General features: G+C 37.6%; 1 long non-coding RNA gene across 2 annotated transcripts; it reads right to left on the bottom strand.

Moving 5' to 3' along the window:
- Positions 1-6,027: 6,027 nt before the first annotated feature.
- On the bottom strand, positions 6,028-11,230 carry LOC124084416 (uncharacterized). Of its 2 annotated transcripts, XR_006849109.2 has the most exons (4): positions 10,919-11,230; positions 7,843-7,906; positions 7,233-7,410; positions 6,028-7,032 (listed from the first exon to the last, which is right to left on the bottom strand). It is a non-coding gene; the product is annotated as an uncharacterized LOC124084416 (long non-coding RNA). The 2 variants fall into 2 exon arrangements; XR_009225629.1 differs by lacking the exon at positions 7,843-7,906 and having other exon boundaries at positions 10,919-11,221.
- Between the last annotated feature and the right edge of the window lie 365 nt (positions 11,231-11,595).

The raw sequence follows: 11,595 nt of genomic DNA, 5'->3' as shown, positions 1-11,595 counted from the left end.
CTCCTTCTCAGACTAATGTGTTTAAATGTATAAGGTAAAATACCCAAGATGACAATTGCAATGGAAAAATAATTATGTAAAAATACAGTGATCAAAATGACTTTTAAAACTTTGTGGAAAAATAACGTGTCACGATTAAAACATTAAATAACAAGAGCCAGCTGCAAGTCTAATAACTGCCATATTTTGAAGTTGGGATAAGCGTAAAGGTTATTTTCAATTTATCTACAATCATTGTAATGTGACAGGAAATTCTCTTTGGTCTCCCTTGGTGACAGACTCACGGGAACCACTAGTGATTGCTATGATTTGGAGTCTAAATTCATAACTGAGAGAAATGATAGAGGTTCAGGAGATCAAAAGGAGGGGATGTTTCTTTATCCAAACCCATGGCCAGCCTGCACTGAAGAATCCACAGGCCTCTTTTTGCTCAGGGTCTGAGATCAACACAGTGACTCCATTTCTACTGTTAATGTGGCGGTGACCCTAATGACTCCAATCCTGGCACAAGAGGCCAGGGACTCCTACATTCTGAGTAGAAGATGAGAAAGGAGAGGAGGCCTACCATCATGTTTCCTTCCTAGATATTTACACTGCAAATTCATTCCCACTCTTTCCTTAATCCTTTATAAAGATTTCAGAATTTTTTTAAAAAGCGCTTTCATTCAGAGGCAGCACAGAAGAATCAGACAGCCATGGCTTGTCAGGGGACCATGTGGCTTCAGCTTCCCCTCTTGTCTGATCTTGGTAAGTCCCTTAGCTTTGATCCCCAGGGTTCTCACCATAGAGGCACAATCTTCCCTACCCAGTGTCATTAGGGTTATTTGTGAACATGATAACATCTATGAAAATGATGTGTAACCCTACCAAGGTCCATCATCCATTATAGAGGGTTGGGTCTCCTCTATTTCCTTTTCTTTCTATCATTTTTACCACAGGGCCTGGAAAGGCAAAATCAAGGACAGACTGCTAAGAAGTGGCTGGGCTAGAAGTGGCACAGAGCAGAGAAACATGGACTATCCCCTGCATGCCAGAGGATCCCAGAACTGCTTTCCCCACTCCTTTATGGCTACAGGAAGCCAGCCTGCTCTTTTAGCCCCTACAGAGGCCAAAAGTTCCCCAAGTTGGCTTTAACCACCCAAGTCACCATTTATCCACCCACAGTTACCAAAGGAAGTGAGAAATGACCTCTGCAGATGCCAGCCAACTGGAATTGCAGAAGATCAGGGAATACAATGATCCTTCTGTTCAGAAATCAATACTTAAATCTGCAAGTATTTGTGGGCAAATTGTTAGATCTCAGTGGACAATTCTTACTCTTCTGCTTATATTCCGCCAAACTCTCCCAACACTGAAATCAAAGCCCATTTTCTGTGAGTGGCAATTGTTTGGATACTCACACATATCCATTAGAATACACACAGAGGTATTTTTGGATAAAATGATATGAAGTATGGGTAAAATGAGGCTGGCTATGTGTTACTATTTGTTGAAGGAGAACACCGGAGGTGTGAAATTTTATCATATTATTCTTTCTGCCTTTGTATATGTTTGAATTTTTCCCTTAAAGAATATTTTAAAATTTTACATGTCCAGAAAAAAAAAAAACAAAGGTATTCTCTACCCACATTAATCAAATGAAAGTAAATATAAAGTGAATGGTATTATCAGAAAATTTAGATTCTATGAGGCTCATTGGAAGATAAATATTATTTAATCCTAAAATCTTTTTACTAATATTATTGATACCTTTGTGTAGCAGAGAACAATAAACATGGTGATAATCAAGAAAACATTTTTTTTTCTGTACATTCACCTTTTTTTCAGCTAGATTGATGGCCAATGGGGACATCTTTGAGTTCTCCTTGTTTAAATATTTGTTGGCTTTTATGATAAAAGATGGGATGCCTGCGTTATTCTATGTTGAAAACACATATGGCTGATCAACAAGGCAATATATTTAAGAATCCTGTGTATAAAACATGCAGTGTGTATTTAGAGTAGAATCACAATTCATGATGAACACACTGTGTCATTTATTGAGTGGTTTCAAGAGTTGTTGTTTCTTCAGTACATGCAACACATATGGCAGTCCTAGAACAATCGAGATATCTATGCACAGCAAGTTACAAGCAAGTCACAGTTGGAGATAACGTATCTCTACGTAAGTCATTCACCACTTTATCTCATAGCCAAGCCATAGCCCTTTATAAAAAGCATTATCTCATCACAACATGAAACCGGTGAGTACAGTTTATTAAGGCAACGGGATAAGATGGCGGTAACCATTCACAGACCATCCTGAAGATGAAAGTTGAAGAAATTTTAAAAATGCTTCTCTGGTGGTTTTTCTTTATTTTTTCCTTACCTCCACTTCACTAAAATTTTATACTAGAACAAGTGCGTTGCATTCAGGAATGATGGCTCAAATCAAAAGGAAATGAGAAGTTCTCCATTCTAAAAAAGGAACACTTATTCCTTCTGTGGGCTTTTATATCTCTTTAAATTCATATCTGTCTGATCTATATTTATATCCTTTCCTATATTTCCATGGCAACTGGTCTCAATGTTAGGGTTGCACCATACAACAAAAACAAAGTAAATGAATGTTTTGTTAATTATTCTTCTCCCATTCTATGTCAAAACTCACAATGTCCTGTCATACTGAGAGTGACTTGCTACTACAGAGACCAGCTCCTGGTATGACCAATCTGTTTTCTCTGGGAATTGGGAAGTCTTCCTGCCCCACCCAGGGAGCTGGTTCATAGCAGAAAGAGATCAACTCTCATGCAGCCATTCTATGTACCATTCATTTTCTAATTAGTGCAAATCAGGTCAAGGATAATTGCCCAAGTTCTAATGCCTTTAAGAAAATCTAGTAAGTCAGAAAGAAATAACAAGTTATATATGTTTATCCAATGTGACTTGATTCTGGTTTGGTTTTGGCAGCTGTGATTTAGTTATCTTCCAAATGAATAGGTTTTGTCATGATTTAAATATTTCAATCACATATGGATAGCATTCAAGGTCACATTTGCTTTAATCCTTAGAGTGATATTTTGCTAAGTTCAAAAATGGGAAGCAAAAATTCAAAAATAATATGGAGAGTATATTCTTGACTAACAATAGCTCCATTAATGTAGACTTTTATGGTCTTGGCTCTTCTAAATTCATAAACAAAACATAGAGAAAAGGGCTATATGATTGTCACACTTAGTAACACAATTGAGCTATTCCATGTAATGCTAAAAACAATGTTATTATATAGGCAGAGAAGGTGTTATCATCATGATCACCATTATCATTATTGTTATTTTATAGTTGGGAAAAACAAGACTCAGAGAGGTCGAATGCCTTGCCCAGAGTCCCAGGAAAAGGGGCCCCAGACCAGAAGCAAAACTCTTTCTCCTTGATCCTTGACGTTTTATCCTCCTGACACACTATGCAATTTCTAAGCTAATTATGAGTGATTGACCTTAAATCACTGTTTACCCTTGGAAAGCATTTTTTCTCTCTGGGTCCCCAGCTGCCTGGCACCAGCCTTTGGTCCAGGATCTTGGAGTCATGTTGAACAGGAGGGGAGCAGGTGGCAGCTTGGCCATCTGCCATGGAGAAAGCCTGGGTCACTTCCTCTGGGTTAAGTGTTCCCAAGCTCAGGTTTGTCAGGCATTCTAAAACAGAGAAAAATCCATCTACTTCTGGAGCGAGTGGAAAAATAAATACCAAAGTCAGTGTTTTTGGGTTCCAAATGCAAACAACTTTCTAAAGGTAATTCATTGGTTATTTTTAGAAAGAGAGAATAAAATTTCAGCTCTGTGTACCAAAACTATAGTATCCTCCATTAGGGGCACTAATGCAGAAACCAGTAGAAACTATGCAAAGCCTGTAGTTCCTATATGACTAGGTAATGCTTAAATAAATAAATGGTTCCCATCGTACAACCCCATGTTTAGCCAAGTCCAAACATACTGCTGCCAACATTTTAAAGTCAACACTGATATCTAAAATAAACATAGGGCTGACTAGCACACACTGGTACTTTGACAAAAATACATTGCGAAATAACTCCTGGCAAACAGAAGTTCTTGGGGTCTTCCTCTGGGTAGTTGATTATCTGGAATAATATTAAGCCCTTAAATTTTTTTTTTTATTCATCTATTCAATAATCTTGTTCGTTCGGTTTTGGTTTTGAGCACTTACCCTCCAGAAGGAGGATCTCAGTGAGACTTTCTCCTAGTCTGAAGCTAAGCTAACCTGACAGTTTCACAGAAGCTGGTACACGTCACGAGACTCCTGGGTCAGAGAGAAAGGACTTCCTAACTCACAGCAATAGTAATAGCAGTGTCAGCATTTGAGAGGGACCCGAGGGAAACCAGGCATGCACATTGCTCTTGGGAGAGACACTTTCTCACTCTTCCAAGGCAGTTTGCTCTACAAACATACTTTAAAAACCAGTTCAGAATAAGTGAGTCCGTGTCTACTCCCAAGACCTGTAGACATGTGGGAAATCCACGAAGAATTATCTCCTTCACTTACCTCCTACCAAACACTGTGATAGATGCTAAAGATATGAAGATGAAAAGGAAGAACACAGTATCTACTTCTTGATAAAAGCTGACAGTCCTCATAAATTGAACCATGACTTCAAACTCACAAATTTTGCCTATAGGCGATATGGAAATTTCAGTTTGCTTAATATTCTTCTTTAACTTGATCCTTGTAACCAAGAAAGGATCCACCAAGCAGAAATCCTGTCCGTCCATTGCCAACATACTTACCAGTGGAGTGTTACCGTGCTAAGTGCTGGCAAAATGGAACCCACGTGTCGCGGTTGCATTAGAGTGCAATATTCCAGCCTTTCTAGGGCATCCGCCCTGCCACATAATGATCCAAATTATATAAAGGTAAAGGTCATTGGCCCAGGTAGTAGATAACAGTGTTTAAAGAAAGAAGTGAAAGCCGATAGATAAATATCATGAGGGAGACTTCTCTTAAACGTATTGGTAGGACTTTGCTAAAAAAGAAATTTTAGAATCAAACATCAAAATTCAGACCAAAATAGCAAGCTCTAGTAAAAAGGGGACTTCCAGACACCTTTAGAACATTATTTAAAGGTGAGACTCTCTATGCAGACGTGAGCCCCATCATCACAGTGCATTAAAATTCCACCGAAAATGCACTTTTGAGCCTTTGAAAAGGACCTAGACATAGTGTCCAAATCATTTCAACTTCAGCTGATTATCTGTAATGCCACATCTCCTTGGATTCTGACCCATCAAGCTTTGTTCTGACCTTGTTTGACTTCCTTGCAGGTTTTCACAGGTGAGAAAAAATTCTGACAGAACACAAACATTCCAGATTTCTTAATAGCACTATTTTTTTTTTCCACTCCAAATTAGTTAATTGGCAAACAGGTTGACCAATAGGCTCTTGTGGATTTAGTTAGCACCAGCCAATTCCATCAGAGCCTGACTTCCCCTGAGGAACATGAAAATAATGAAGGAGAATTTTTAAAATGTAAGTCTACCATCAAGAAACATTGTATCCATCAGTGGGCTTGTCCTGGGTCCCCACTGAGGAATATAAGCTTTCTGAGGACTTGGAATGATTTACCAGCTGGCCCTTCTCCTTTTGACACTTTTTCAATGTCATAATGATTCTGTTCTTTTCCTTTGACTTTTCCATAAAAGTTAAAATTCAAGAACCTCATAGAGATCTATCTATAGTTCAGTACACAGCACATTTCCTACATCTGAATATTATATATCAGCAACTATCATATTCTTTGGTTATCTATGACAATTTCTAAATTGTTTAATATATAGTCATGCCTGTGATTCTTGGATTTATCACAGGTACAGATGTTTCTTCTAAGATTTTATATATATATATATATATATATATATATATATATATATATATAGCATATACACATGAACCAAGAAGAATATATGTCATGCTGGATCTTAGTGGTATGTATGTACACACACACACACACACACACAGCCCTACACACAGCTGGCCCTCTGCAGGTACAGGTTCTGCATCTATGGATTCAACCAACTGCAAATTGAAAACATTTTTTAACAACAGTCCTGTACTAAAGGTGTACACTTTTTTCCTTGTCATTATTCCCTAAACAATACAACATAATAACTATTTACATATTGTTTACATTGTATTGTGTGGTATAAGTATCTAGAGATGATTTAAAATATACTTAGAAGATGTGTGTGCATTGTATGCAAATACTGCATCATTGTATATAAGGGACTTGAGCATCTATGAATTTTTTGTATCTGAGAAACCAATACCTGTGTGTACTAAGAGACAACTACACACACACACACACACACACACAGATGGTCCCTGACTTGAGACTTAACAATGCTTCAACTTGCAATTTTTGCCTTTACAATGATAGGAAAGCAATATATATTCAGTAGAAACTATACCGCAAACTATACCTTTGATCTTTTTTCCAGCTAGCAATTGTGGTAGGCTACTCTCTCCTGATGCTGGTGGTGGTATTGAGTCACAATTCCAAGTTAGCCACTGTATTGTGAGGGTAAAGGACCAATACTCCACTGTGTGGTATGTTGATAAACTAAGATGTTCAGTAGGCTATAGGTATTAAATGTGTTTTCATTTTATACTATTTTCAACTTATTGTGGGATTATTAGGACATAATCCCATTACAAGTCAAGAGGATTTGTGTGTGTATGCACATTGCATGTTTCTGTATGTAATTATTAACATATATGTGTAATACTTTTTAGATATGGAGGAATATTGGATGACAAAGGCCCAATTGGAAATACTATATATGCTTGAGCTATTTAAATCTATTTAATTTTAATGATATGAGTTTATTGTTCCAAACTCTTGAACTCACTCAAGAGGAAGTTGATTCATATCCCAGTGTCTTGGGCTCTTGTCCTGAGGATATTGCCTCCTGTGTTCTTCATGGGAAAGAGCTCTGGAGGGAGTCAGCATCTTCATATTTGCATGCATCTAATGTTCTGAGGGCTCTTAGAAAAAAAGATCAGATTATAAAAGTCATGAAAATTACTATTGTGAAAAAAATAATTAAATTTTATTTATGGTATCTATTGCCCAATGTCTAAGGAGTTGCTCAACTAAGCCTCCTGGGGGTGTGAGGCAGAGATGGGCAGAAAAGGTGCAGGAGGCCCTGGTAGAAGTACCACTACAGCCTGCCGCATAAACTCACCTGCTCACTCACTGCCAGGGAAGACTTCCAGAGCAGGTGTTCCTTGGGTGTGTAGGGAGGAGGGAAGGAAGGAACAGGGCACTGGAGCCAAGCTAGCTTCTCTGTGCTGTGTTCTTGGATCCCCATCCATCAGCAGGTGTGTGCTTTTCAGGGTGGTCATACCTCACTCCATTCAGAACTGCAAAATGACAAGCCACTTGATTTAGCAGGAAGGGTTGCGAGCATGTTATTTGGAGACAGATAAGACATGCATATAGAAGGAGGGGGGTCTGGTAATAACACCTTGAGTGGCGTTTCCAAAATTTGCACACTTTAAAAACAAAATTCATTCTCATAAAATTTGATGTCTTTAAGGAATTACTATGAAGGACTGGGGATGTGGCTGGGTGGTAGAGTGCTTGCCTAGCATGCCCAAGGCCCTGCGTTTGATCCTCAGCACTGCAAAAAATAAAATAAAGGGGAGGAATTGCCTTGCTATCACAGTTGTGAAGGTTATTATGAAAAGACAAAACAGGAAGGAGTGAGCAAGCAGGAATCCAGTACTCCTGAGAAGGACAGCACCTTCCCCTCCTGGGCTTGTTCCTTACCACCCCTATGAGGGTTTGCTCACCAGCAGTCTGCCCCAGAGATTGCACTGCCAGGTTAGAACCTGGTTACTCCCCTGAGCAAGGAATCTGGAAAAAAAGGAAGAGAGATGAAAGAAAGAAGGAAAGAAGAAAAAGCAAAGTATAGCACGCGTTTACCTGAGTAAATCTTAGCTGTTCTCTGTCTGGACTCAGTTACTTGATTGAGTCTCAGTTTCCTCACCTATAAATTGTCTGTAACACCCACCTTTCAGAGCATTATGAAAATAAGGTAAAGTTTGTATCTTGTGTAGGTTCTCAGAAGGGACCTTAAACAAGGATTTGAGTGCAAGTAGCTTATGTGGAAGGGGGAGGGGTTCTAAGGAGAGGGCACTCTGAGCAGGGGGCATTAAGACAGCAGCATTAGCCAGCCACCTGCCCCTGTGGCTACTGCAGCTTAATAGGTCTCAATAATTCTGTAAAGAAAGAAAAAAGTTACACACACGTGCATACACACACACACACACACACCCCACAAATATGCATGTATATTTGTTCAGGCAAAGTATACATTTAAATATATGGCAACAGCCTCTGGATAAGAAATTGGAGAAGAGGAAAACATGAATAGGAGGGCTTTTTTATACTGCCCTACTATTTCCATGTTTGTGTATATTTTGAAATATAAAGAAATATAAAGTTTTAAAAATTTGCCAATTTTGGTCTTTTTTCTACCTTACTCTCCTTTCTTCATTGATCTTGAGGTTCATTATCTAACAAACTCAGTGCTGCAAAATGACTTTTAAAAGTTTTACATGGGAAAGACCTCAAATGCCCATTAGTGGATGGATTGTGGTATATGCAAGGCAGTGTTATGTAGGAATGGAGTGCTAACACATCTTGTGTATGAACTTGGAAAATTTAGGCACAAAGGCCACATGTTGTCAATTTCTGTTTATAGAAAATAACCAGATTAGGTAAATCCATAGAGATAGAAAGCAGATTAATAGTTGCCAGGGGCTGGGGAAGGAGAAAACAGAGACTGGTGATGAATGGATATGGGATGATAAACATGTTTTAGACCTAGATACAGATGTGGTGTACAACACTGGGAATTCATTAAAAAGAACATAATTGTTCTCGTTAAAATGGTTTATTTTATGTTAAGTGAATCTTACCCCAATAATAAAATAAAATGTTCTTTAATCATGAAAGGAAATCAGTGTTTAGGTTTGATTTAGAAAGCAGAGGTATAAAGAGAAAGAAAAGAAAGAAGGGAGAAAAGCCGGAAGGCAGAGAAAGAGAAAGATTATTCTATCCCCTGCTCAGAGGAAATCATTCATTTTGCTATCTTGGCATTACCTGGTAATATATATATATATATTATATATATATATATATATATATATATATATATATATATATATATATATATATATATATAATATAGTCAAATATATCCCAGATCATAATGCAAGGTATAACTTGCCTGTCTTTTTTACTTTGCATGAATATACTTCATTTAAAATTTGAAATGGAATTATGTTGTATGTATACTTTCACTTCTGTTTTTTCACCTTAATATGTCACGATTTTTCATGTCATTAAATATTCATCTGCAGTATGATATTTAATACTGCATCGTATGCCAGAGCATGGAATATGTATATAACTTACTCAATGAATCCTTCAGCATGAGCTACTGAGGCACACAGGATTCGTGTTAAGAGTTGAAAACGTGAGGACCGTGGTAATGAAACTGATCTGTGAGTGACTTGAGGTAAGGCCTCCTTCCTAACAGCTGCACCTTATCCATGTGACATTATCGCTGCTCTTCCTACTTTCTCCAACCGAACATCTTCCCTTAGCCAAAATCATACCTGGAGTACTTTATAAAGAAGCCTTTGTTACCAATGGGTAGCTGAAAAAAATATCATGCATTCAAAGGATTCTTCAAATTATTTTGCTCAAGATTATAGCACTGATTGGAACTAAAAGATTCTGCATAAGACTAAATTAAAGGAATTATCTTTTTATATACTTTTTAGTACATTTGAGTTATATACAATAGTGGGGTTCATTTTGACATGCTCGTAAATGTATATAACATAGTTTTTTTTTTCCATTTAATTCCCAGTATTATTCCCATCTCTCCCCCTCCCTGATAAGGGATTGTATTTTAATTTTTTATTTATATATATTTTTTTATATACTGGGGATTGAACTCAGGGACATTTAGCCACTGAACCACATCCCCAACCCTCTTTGATATTTAATTTAGAGACAGGGTCTCACAGAGTTGCTTAGGACCCTGGCTCAATTGCTGAGGCTGGCTTTGAACTCATGATCCTCCTGCCTCAGCCTCCTGAGCCACTGGGTTATAGGTATGCACCACTGCACCCAACTATATTTTAATTTAATTTTAACTGATACATTAAAACATGAAAACTGGACATATTAATGGAATGCCACGTGATGTTGCTATACATTTGTGTGTTACATAACGTTTAATCAGGTTAAGCCTATTTACTAATCTCCTCAAACATTGATCATTTCTAGCTAGTAAAACTTTTTGAAATCCTTTCCTTGAGATTTGGTATTATCTTTTTAAATGTTAAGATACAAGGAGATTTTCATTTTATTTTACAGAAGGTATTACGAGGCTTGAGAAAATTTATCCAGAAACCAGGACATTTACAGAACAGAAATGCTGAGAGAAAATGGAGCCTGTTCATCAAATAATGTAGATAAAGTTATCAGCGGTTTGATAGCTTATGAAAACAACAAACTCTTATATTTAACAATGCCATTTCCACCATCTGTTCAAAAGCTACAGTTCCATTTGAGGTCAGTTTACAAAGGTATAGAGCTGAAGGGAACTTTTAAAATGCCCCCAAGTCCCTTTGTGCCTCCACCCTCCAGGCCTTGAAAGGTACTCTATCCACAGAGCCACTCAGGACAGGGGCCCCTGTTCCAATGTTTAGACTTGGAGGATCTGGGTAGTGCCTCTGTAGTAGCAGAGAGGTGCTAGCTTGCTAAAAGTATAATGGAAATCATTATCAGAATAATACTTATTTTTAGAAAGTATGATATTACAATCCATAGATATCAAACTTGGCCCACCTGTTCATAAGTTCTTCAATGTGTATCTTGCACCTTAAATAATATTAATTGATGCTTGTCATTCATTCACTAGATATTTATTGGGTGCTTAGTGACAGATACTTTCTTCAGTTCTGGGGATATGAAGGTAGAAAGGGCAGATAAAGCACTTCTTTCATGGGTCTTACATTCTCTTGGGAGGAACCTGCAATCAGATAAATGAGCCAACAAATAAATCAAATAATTGCAACAAATAGCATTAAGTGCTATAAAGGAAATAAACATGGGCTGCAATTGAGAGAAAGCAAGGGAGATGTCCTGATCTAGTTGGAGGCCCCTTGAACAAGGCCTGCAAGCCGAAAAGAAGCCTGGATTTTTCTTTTCCTTTTTTTTTTTTTTTTTAATTAATGTAAGGCCAAGCATAACTTCTGTAATAATGCTTTCCTAAAAATCCTACATTAGAAGTTAAATAAACTCAAAGTCAATAAAACTCGAATTGTTTTATTTTAATAATAAAGACAGAAGAGTATCCTTTTAAAGATATTTGGGAAACTTACAACATCAGTTAGCTAAATCCAAGGAAAATCCAGGAAAAGTGGATGGGGCCAGGGTGCTGTATATGCTGGTGTGCTCTGAAGAGCCCCAGGTTACACCTCCATTCCCAGCATCCTTTTGGTGTACAGTGTTTGTCCCAGATA

Source organism: Marmota monax, unplaced genomic scaffold (genome assembly GCF_021218885.2).
Source record: "Marmota monax isolate L192 unplaced genomic scaffold, Marmota_monax_Labrador192_F-V1.1 WCK01_AAM20220418_F8-fsc00022, whole genome shotgun sequence".
Lineage (NCBI taxonomy): Eukaryota > Metazoa > Chordata > Mammalia > Rodentia > Sciuridae > Marmota > Marmota monax.
The sequence above is the reverse complement of the archived record's forward strand: the minus strand, read 5'-3'. Positions and strand labels throughout refer to the sequence as shown.